This window comes from Trichosurus vulpecula, chromosome 1 (assembly GCF_011100635.1).
Source record: "Trichosurus vulpecula isolate mTriVul1 chromosome 1, mTriVul1.pri, whole genome shotgun sequence".
Taxonomy (NCBI): Eukaryota; Metazoa; Chordata; class Mammalia; order Diprotodontia; family Phalangeridae; genus Trichosurus; species Trichosurus vulpecula.
The window spans coordinates 95,435,715-95,444,889 of NC_050573.1; positions in this window are offsets into that span (position 1 = coordinate 95,435,715).

Consider the following 9,175-nt stretch of genomic DNA (forward strand, 5'->3'; position numbering starts at 1 on the left):
GTAAACAAAACACTTCAACTTTAGTTAGTCCCTTGCCATTTCTTTTTCTTGTTATTTTTCTTGATTACCTTTTCATGCTTCTCTTGATTCTTGTGTCTGAAAGTCAAATGTGCTATTCAGCTCTGGTCTTTTCACTGAGAAAGCTTAAAAGTCCTCTATTTTATTGAAAATCCATATTTTACCTTGGAGCATGATACTCAATTTTGCTGGGTAGGTGATCCTTGGTTTTAATCCTAGCTCCATTGACCCCTGGAATATTGTATTCCAAGCCCTTCAGTCTCTTAATATAGAAGCTGCTAGATCTTGGATTATTCTGATTATGTTTCCACAATACTCAAATTGTTTCTTTCTGGCTGCTTGTAATGGTTTCTCCTTGATCTGGGGGCTCTGAAATTTGGTGATAATGTTCCTAGGAGATTTCTTTTTGGGATCTAGTTGAGGAAGAGATCAATGGATTCTTTCAATTTCTATTTTGCCCTGTGGCTCTAGAATATCACAGCAGTTCTCCTTGATAATTTCTTGAAAGATGACATCTAGGCTGTTTTTTTGATCATGGCTTTCAGGTAGTCCAATAATTTTTAAATTATCTCTCCTGAACCTCTTTTCCAGGTCAGTGGTTTTTCCCATGATATATTTCACACTGTCTTCCATTTTTTCATTCCTTTGGTTCTGTTGTATAATATCTTGATTTCTCATCAAGTCACTAGCTTCCACTTGCTCCAATCTAATTTTTAAGGTAGTATTTTCTTCAGTGGCCTTTTGGACCTCCTTTTCCATTTGGCTAATTATGCCTTTCAAGGCATTCTTCTCCTCATTGGCTTTTTGGAGCTCTTTTGCCCTTTGAGTTAGTCTATTTTTGAAGGTGTTGTTTTCTTCAGTGTATTTTTCAGTATTTTTTTGGGTCTCCTTTAGCAAGTCATTGACTTGTTTTTCATGGTTTTCTCGCATCCTTCTCATTTCTCTTCCCAATTTTTCCTCTACTTCTCTAACTTGCTTTTCCAAATCCTTTTTGAGCTCTTCCATGGCCTGGGACCAGTTCATGTTTTTCTTGGAGGCTTTTGTTGCAGGCTCTTTGACTTTGTTGACTTCTTCTGGCTGTATGTTTTGGTCTTCTTTGTCACCAGAGAAAGAATCCAAAGTCTGAGACTGAATCTGGGTGCATTTTCGCTGCCTCGCCATAGTCCCAGCCAACTAACTTGATCCTTGAGTTTTTCAGTGGGGTATGACTGCTTTTAGAATTTAGAGAACTATGTTCCAAGCTTGGGTGGATGCACTGCCACATCAGCACTCCTCCTTGCCCAAGAACCACCAACCCGGACTGGACTTAGATCTTTAGCAGGCTCTGCACTCCTGCTCTGATCTGCCACTTAATTCCTCCCACCAGGTTGGCCTGGAGCCGGAAGGAACTGCAGCTGTACTTCTATAGCTGCTCCACCTCTGCTGCCCCTGGGACAGTAGCCGAACAATGAACTCCTTCCACACCCGCAGCTTTTCCCACTAACCTTCTCTGTTGTCTTTGGTGTTTGTGGGTTGAGAAGTCTGGTAACTGCTGCAGCTCACTGATTCAGGGTGCTAGGGCACGCTCCACCTGGCTCCTGGTCTGGTTGGTCCAGGCCATTCATGCTGGGCTCTGCTCCACTCAGCTCCGCTCTGCTCCTAGCTCTGTGCAGGGTAGACCTCCCCCAGAGACCATCCAGGCTGTTCTGGGCTGGAGCCCTGCTTCCCTCTCCTGTTTTGTTGGTTCTGAAGTTCTGGAATTGGTTCAGAGCCATTTTTACAGGTTTTTGGAGGGACTCGGCGGGGAGCTCATCCTAGTCCCTGCTTTCCAGCCGCCATCTTGGCTCAAGGTTACTTTTCTTATGGTAATTAATGTTTGGCTTTTATTAAGTTTTATTGTTCAGGTTTAAGCATCATTCCTCCTACAACTTTTGATCAATTAAATGCCTGTCTCCTATTAATATTAACTTTGTGATCAAAACCTGACTCATGGAATAATAGGGAAGTTTTTTTTTTTAATTTTATTTAGATAAACAAATGAGATAAAGAAAAGAATACAGCATTTTTAAAACCTCCATTTTTTTTTTTGTGGAAGAATTGTTCTGAAGTCAAGTCTGCATGGCATGTGCATATCTTTCTCTCAATTAGCCCATCTTTAATTCTTTAAAATATAGCCTTGTTGTTGTGTAAGTGTAGAATTTCTCAAACTCAATTTTTAATTTGTAACCTGACTTAGTTTACTTATAGAGATTAACTGTTTAAATATTTAACTATTTAAATAGATTATGTGTTAAATATATGAGATTATGAATCTTTTAAATTTATTGCCTAAAATTATTTATGAGATTACACCGTGTAAAATAATTATTTTTGTTACTCTGTTGTAATTTTGTTGATAAGAAAGCTTACTAGAATCTTAATAGTTTTTCAGTAGTTATTTTTTCTACTCCTCATAAGCCAAATAAAACCTACCTTTTTACCTCCATAATATCTGTGTTTCCTTAGACATACTTCAGAGCAGTTGCCTACTACATGAACTCAAAAAGTAGATTTTTCTCTCATAAAGAATTGATGAATCACAAAGGGACAGGAAGCATGGTTGGAAAGACTGGAGCTTCTATCTCAGAAGTTCTGCTGTGCACATAAGGTTACTTTTTACCTTGGAGATTTTGAAGGGAGAAACTTAACTGAGCCACAAAGATTGCTGTCTAAAATCGTCTAAAGGAAGGTAAGTTTGTATTTTATGTATATTCTATGTATCACCATATTGTTTTTGTTCATTTGTTTTTTGTCTCTTGCTTTTGAATAATGGCTGTTGAAATTTTGAGAGTGCTTAATCTAGTAGTCACCCAGACATTTTGATTAACATAGTGTTGTGATTTGAGGTCTGAACTGAGAAACTCTGGGTTTTAAAAGAGAGGACAAAACATTTTCTTTTCCAAAAGTTGTGCCGTATTTGCCTCAATATCTTGTGGGGTGTTTTTAGCTCCATTTTTCCACAAGCACATAAGCAAAAGATTTGTCTATGTTCTGGCCATTGTCTCTAATTTGACCCTGGTAAGGTCTGCTCATGATTCTGACCATTTTTTAACTGGTCCTGACTGCTGCTCCTGGTTCACTGGCTCTTATGTAGTATAAAGTACAGCAATAATTTAATCAGAGATCCCCTTTCAGGTCTGGTTCTGGTACTGGTTTTGGACCTGGTTTGATTACTGGTTAAGTGATCCTGATAACAACAAACATGACATATATGTCAATGTCATATTGAGGAGAAGTAAGAAATCATGTTGGAATCTCATTCTTTCCATTCACTATCTCAATTATTTCCTTTACATTGTAGGTACCACCACTATCAACAAAGCTTTGGACTGAAATAAAAAAAAAATATTTTGAAGAGTTTACTGAATTGGTTTTAGTGAATTGGTTTCAGTTAATTTGGTTCTTTGAGTTAGTTTCAGTGAATTTGTCTCAGTGAATTGGTTCTAGGGATTCTGATTTAGAAGAAATATATGGTTGCAAAAAATTCTTATTTTAGGTACCTCAGATTCTAGTTCAAATATTCCTGGTCCTTTTTTTACTCTAATGTATCCAGTTAGTCCATTCCTTCTAAAGAAAATCCTATTGTTTGCCTCCTAATTAATTGGGGAAAATTTTCATTTTAAAGAATCCAAATTATCTAAACCTCATTAAATATCTTTGTGAAAATTACAAGATTAAGTTCAGGGATTAGATATCCTTGGTTTCAAGAAGTATCCTTCAATTTTAACGCCTAAGTGAACTGAGATTAACTAAAGAAAATAAGTTTATCAAATAGTTTACAAATACATGTGCAAAGATCATGAAAATTAAAAATTCTGCCCTAAAATTTAATAACAGACTACCCATCAATTGGCTTTCACACCTATTTCTACAGATGTGTCTACGGGTTTTGATAATCAGACAATCGCACCTCCTTATGCCAGGTAGGAGTTAGGATATTGGCCCCATTTCTCAGCATAATACACTACCCTAATGTTTCTCAAGAAAAGCAATTGAGAGAGCAAATTGGGAGCAAATTTGAGAAGTTTAGAATGATAGGGAAAATTATACTGATGCCACTCATTTGGTATTAGTCTTTTCTAAGCTGTGCGAATCATAAGAAGTGGTAATTTTAAGAAAAAATTAAAATCTTGCATGAGTTTAGTTAATTAATGAAGTACTATACTTAAATCATCTCTCTATGCTATCTGTGATATGTCATAATTTTGATGATACTCACCTTCCCAATAAGCAAGAGTTTCTTTCCATGGGCCCTTTGATCAGACTTTCCTTGTGAAAAAAGGTTATAGGATAGGCAAGAAAAACTGCAAAATAGTCTCTTCTCAGTGTTTTCAATTCTGGATAGTCTGAGGTTGAAGAGATGAAAACAGACAAGAAAGAAAGGAGAAATTTATGGCATCATAAACTAGAGACTAAATTAGTAACTGGAATGTAATGTCTTTACTATAAATTTCTAATTTACGGTTTGAATAATTTTATAAATGCTGACATATCTTAATGGATTTTTTGGAAGTTTGTAATTCCCTGGGACTAATATTATAGGTAAGCAGCACTTAAGACTTACTTTTTTCCCTATTATTCTTTCTCTCAGAGGGTAATAGATTCATTGTTTTAGTAAAAGGTGATGTCACTTCCCAGAGAATACTAATAAAACTCTAGAGTGAAGAAAAAGATATTTTGTAGTTTGCAGACTTTAATCCTTATCAGGTGAAAATGTAATCTTTGTTTTACCTTACCAATGTATTTTCTTCTATGTTTGATTTAACAAAACATAATTGTTTAGGTAAATGAGAAGCCAAGGTTTTCTAAAGGAAATAGTAGACTGAAACTCAGAGTGTAAACATTTTGCAATTAGCTGGTAGAGTAAAAGGAAATTTCTACAGGAGACATTCAAAGTGTTGGACTAGCACAAGATTGGGAAATAAAGACAAGATAGACAAGAAAGTAATGGAGATAAATGAAGGGTTGAGTTAGAGTGTAACAAGAAAGATGCAGTTATGAAATTTGTAGGCCTTTAATTAAAGTCCACTGGAAGAGAGCAGAGAGAGAGGATTTAAGCAAATAAAGATAAGAGAATGGATGGAAAGCTAAGGAGAGTTGAAGTCCACTTGCACTGACAATGTGAATACAGGATTTGAAAGTAAAGTGTTTGGAGTTATAAAAAGAGAGGTTTGAGATTTTTCATTTCAATGAGATGAGAAGCATATGGGAAATTTTCTATATGTGTAGACACAGGTGGAGAAATGCCTATTAGCAATTTAAAATAATAAATTAATTAACAATTTAAATTGACAATATTCTATCCATCTCTAACATTTAACAAATGGAAACTATATAAATGAGTATCAGCATGGAATTACTTGCATAGAACATTAAAATTCCATCCTTGAAAGACAATTAGAAGAGTGCATTGCAATCTTTATGTGGGGTATATACTGTTATAACGTCATGTTTAGAGTTTCCATGTTTTAGGGTAACCTCGTAAGACCCAAAACAGGGAGCTGAGAATGCAAGACTGTATTTGAAAATAAGCTAACCCTAAACAATTGGTCCTGTAGCTAGGGGTAATGGCAGCTAATGGCCCATGGGAAAATGGGGGTCTTGAATGACACTATTTGTAATTATAGAGCAGTTAAGTAGCATAGTGAATATAGCACCAAGTCTGAAGTCAGAAATGCTCATTTTCCTGAGTTCAAATCTGGCCTCAAACACTTACAATCTTTGTGATCCTGGGCAAGTCACTTAATCCTTTTTTGCCTTAGTTTCCTCATCTGGAAAATGAGCTGGAGAAGGAAATGGAAAACTACTCCACTATCTTTGCCAAGAAAACCCCAATAATTGGATCTCAAAGAGTCAGACATGACTGAAACAAATGAACACTACCAAAAACAAACTTTGTAATTGTAAATTCAGATTGGTTTTGATTGAGTTTACCCTAAAACTAAATTATAATGTGCTCTCATTTGAAGGGAGATGTGTTTTTCTATTAGGATAATCTTGATGTTTGATCCTTTATAACTTAATCAGATATTAATGGAAAATATGCTCTATATTTTTCATTAAAACAATATACTTAGAAGCCTCATGCATAAGAATTAGAAGTGGAATTGCTCCAAAATCATCCTATATAAGATTTTGAATGTGATTAGTATAGAATGACTGACAGATGAATGACATGATTTAGTATGTAAGATTATTTGGAAATGCAATCAAATAAATTGATGATACCTGGAAAAAAGGTTTTTTTTAAATTTTCTTTAAATCTACAATATAATTTGTGTTATTGTTAGACTTTTAATTTTTCTTGTGCAGTGACTTTTGTGAAATCATTGTATAAGAAAGGCAATGAATACAAAAACCGACACCTTGAATGATGTAATTGCATACTTAAAAAATAACTTTTCTTTTAATCTAGATGCTATTAGATAATAAGCCATTAAATAATGTGTGGTTAGAGATGTGGTCATAATGTTTTGCTGAGCAGTTTGAGGATGTGGTCAAAATGTTTAAAAGTTGCTAATTTTTTTTATTTGGTTATCTTTTTACTACAAGTGTTCTCTATAAAGAAAAATTTTTACTGATGGGTTGTTTGGCCACTGATTATGAAAATCAGACAATTGTATTTCTGGAATAGTATTTATTAAACACATGCTTTTCAACTAGCTTAGTCTTAACAGATCCCATGTACATGTATGTATATGCATGTGTATGTGTATATGTATATGTGTATATGTGAGATTATCTTTCAAATATTTCTATTAAGAACAATGACAAAAGGACAAATAAATATGGTGTTCCTAGGTGATATGTTTCTGTTTTTAATTTTTCTTTTTGATCCTGAAGGTAATTAAAAACAGGACTGAAAAGGCCTCAAACCTATAGGTGAGTTAGGGAAATGTGTACCCCAAGCATGTGAAGACTTTCCCCAGCAGAATGGTAGATAAAAACAATTTGTTCCAATTGCCATGAAAGCAGCTGAAGTAGGCACTGTGGAACACTGAGAGCTTGGTCAGACATCGAAGATGCCAAGGTCATCCACTGTGTCCTGGGCTTTTCCTGTCATCCTGATATTTATCTTGCCACTGGACTCTGATGATTTCAGAAGAGAGAGTAAGACTGACAAATCTGTGAAAGTCTGCCTCATTTAAATGAGAATCAAGTCATCACCCTGTGATGTCATTGGTCCTCTTAGAAAGGAAGGACAAACAATTCACCATTCTAATTCCATGATGTCATGGCCATCTGATTCACTACTATATCTATGTACACTATGCTAATAAAGACCTTCATGAGTAACCTCCCTAAGCTAACTGAACTTTCTCTCTTTATTCCATTACCTCAATAAACCAAAATAAGCTTGTGCTTCTGTCTTCCACAGTCCTGGTACTTTGGGCTACTTATTCCACTTTTGCACCCCTCTGCCCCCTTTCACCATTTGCTATTGGATTAAGTAAAAAATCAAGCTGAGTTTCAAGACATGCTATAATGCGGACCCAAAATACATTCCTGACATTATCTCTGATTTCTCTGACTCATTAACTATCAATTAACATGCATTTATGAAGTGCCTATTTTGTACCATGCTTTTTGCTAAGCACTGGGCACTCAAAAAGATGTGAATCAATTCCTTCCCTTGAACATCACATATTCCAGTTGGAGAAACAAGAGGTGCATACATTTACATATACACATATGTTAGTACAAAAGTACATACTTTGATAGATGCAAATGTGAAAAATATATGCAAAATAACTACAAGGTAATTTTGAAAGGAAAGGAAATAGCAGTTGTAGGGAGATGGAAAATTTGCCTGTAAAATGTAGAGCTCAAACTGAGTTTTTAAGGACATATATAATTCTAAGAAGGGATGATTAATATATTCTAGGCATAGAGAAATACTAATGCAAAATTGTGAAGATGTGAGGAACAGTATGAGGAATAGGAAGAAGTTTATGAGGAACAGCAAGACAGTCAGTTTGATTCAACTAATGAATGTATAAAAGGGAGTAATATATCGTAAAGCTGGAAAGATAAATTTGCCACTACATGGCAATAGAATTATATGGCAAAGTGGGAAATATTTGATACCAGAAATAATTAGGGACCACTAGATTATTGATAAAATACCCAAAAATGTTGTGGAATCAGAATCAATAAGATGTGGCAATTCATTGGAAGTGTGGAGTGAGGAAAAATGAGTAATCTAAGATGATTCTGAGACTGTGAACCTGGGTGACTCAAGGAATGATGATGTCTTTGTCATAAGAATGCTTAGATTTGAGTTTAGCTTAGGTGGAAAGAAAATGCATCAGTATTACCTTGGTCATGTTGAATTTGTCTTCTGTTTTAAACTGATCTTCCCTTGCTGATTGGCTTAATAAAACTGAACACACTGCTGGGGACTCTTTTGGTAGGTTTTGCATGGGCACTAACCCACAATGTGTCTCAAAACTGGAGCAGCTTTCTGGGAGACTTATGTGTGAGAAAAACACTGTGTGTAACATTGGCAATCAAAGATGAAATATAAATTCAAACAACAGATATCACAGATAAATGTAAGGGATAGATATAGACTTTCTTTGTTTTCCTAGTTTAAAAAGCAAACAGACAAAAATGGTAGTTCTTGATTATCCTCTCTCCCTACTATCCCACATTAAGTAAAAATAACATTCTATGACTATTAATAAATTTAACAAAAAAATTAACATTTATTAGTAAGTGAAAATGAGTATCACCCTACTCTCACACAGTCAACAGAGATTTAAGCTGTTATAAAACAAAAACAAAAGCCAGAAAAGACAAAAAATAAAAATAAAATAAAATGAAATAAAGACAGGGAAAGAGCTGGTCTGTTGCAGGATTCTTACTGCAATGTTCCTTTTATGCTAATACCTCACAGTTTCCTCCAGTAATGGCCCCATTAACTGCCATGAGAGTATTTGTAGGAGAAAAGTGATACCTGGAGATTAAGACATGAAGTTACTAAGTGCATTTTTAGGAACCAAGAAGATTTCTTGGTGAGGAAGTTAATGTTCCAGAGAAATCTTTGTTTATCCGACAGTCTTTATGGCTGTGCTGTTGTCTTCACACAGCACCTTAATTCCAACCCACCATAAGGCTGTCCAGATGTTTAAAATAA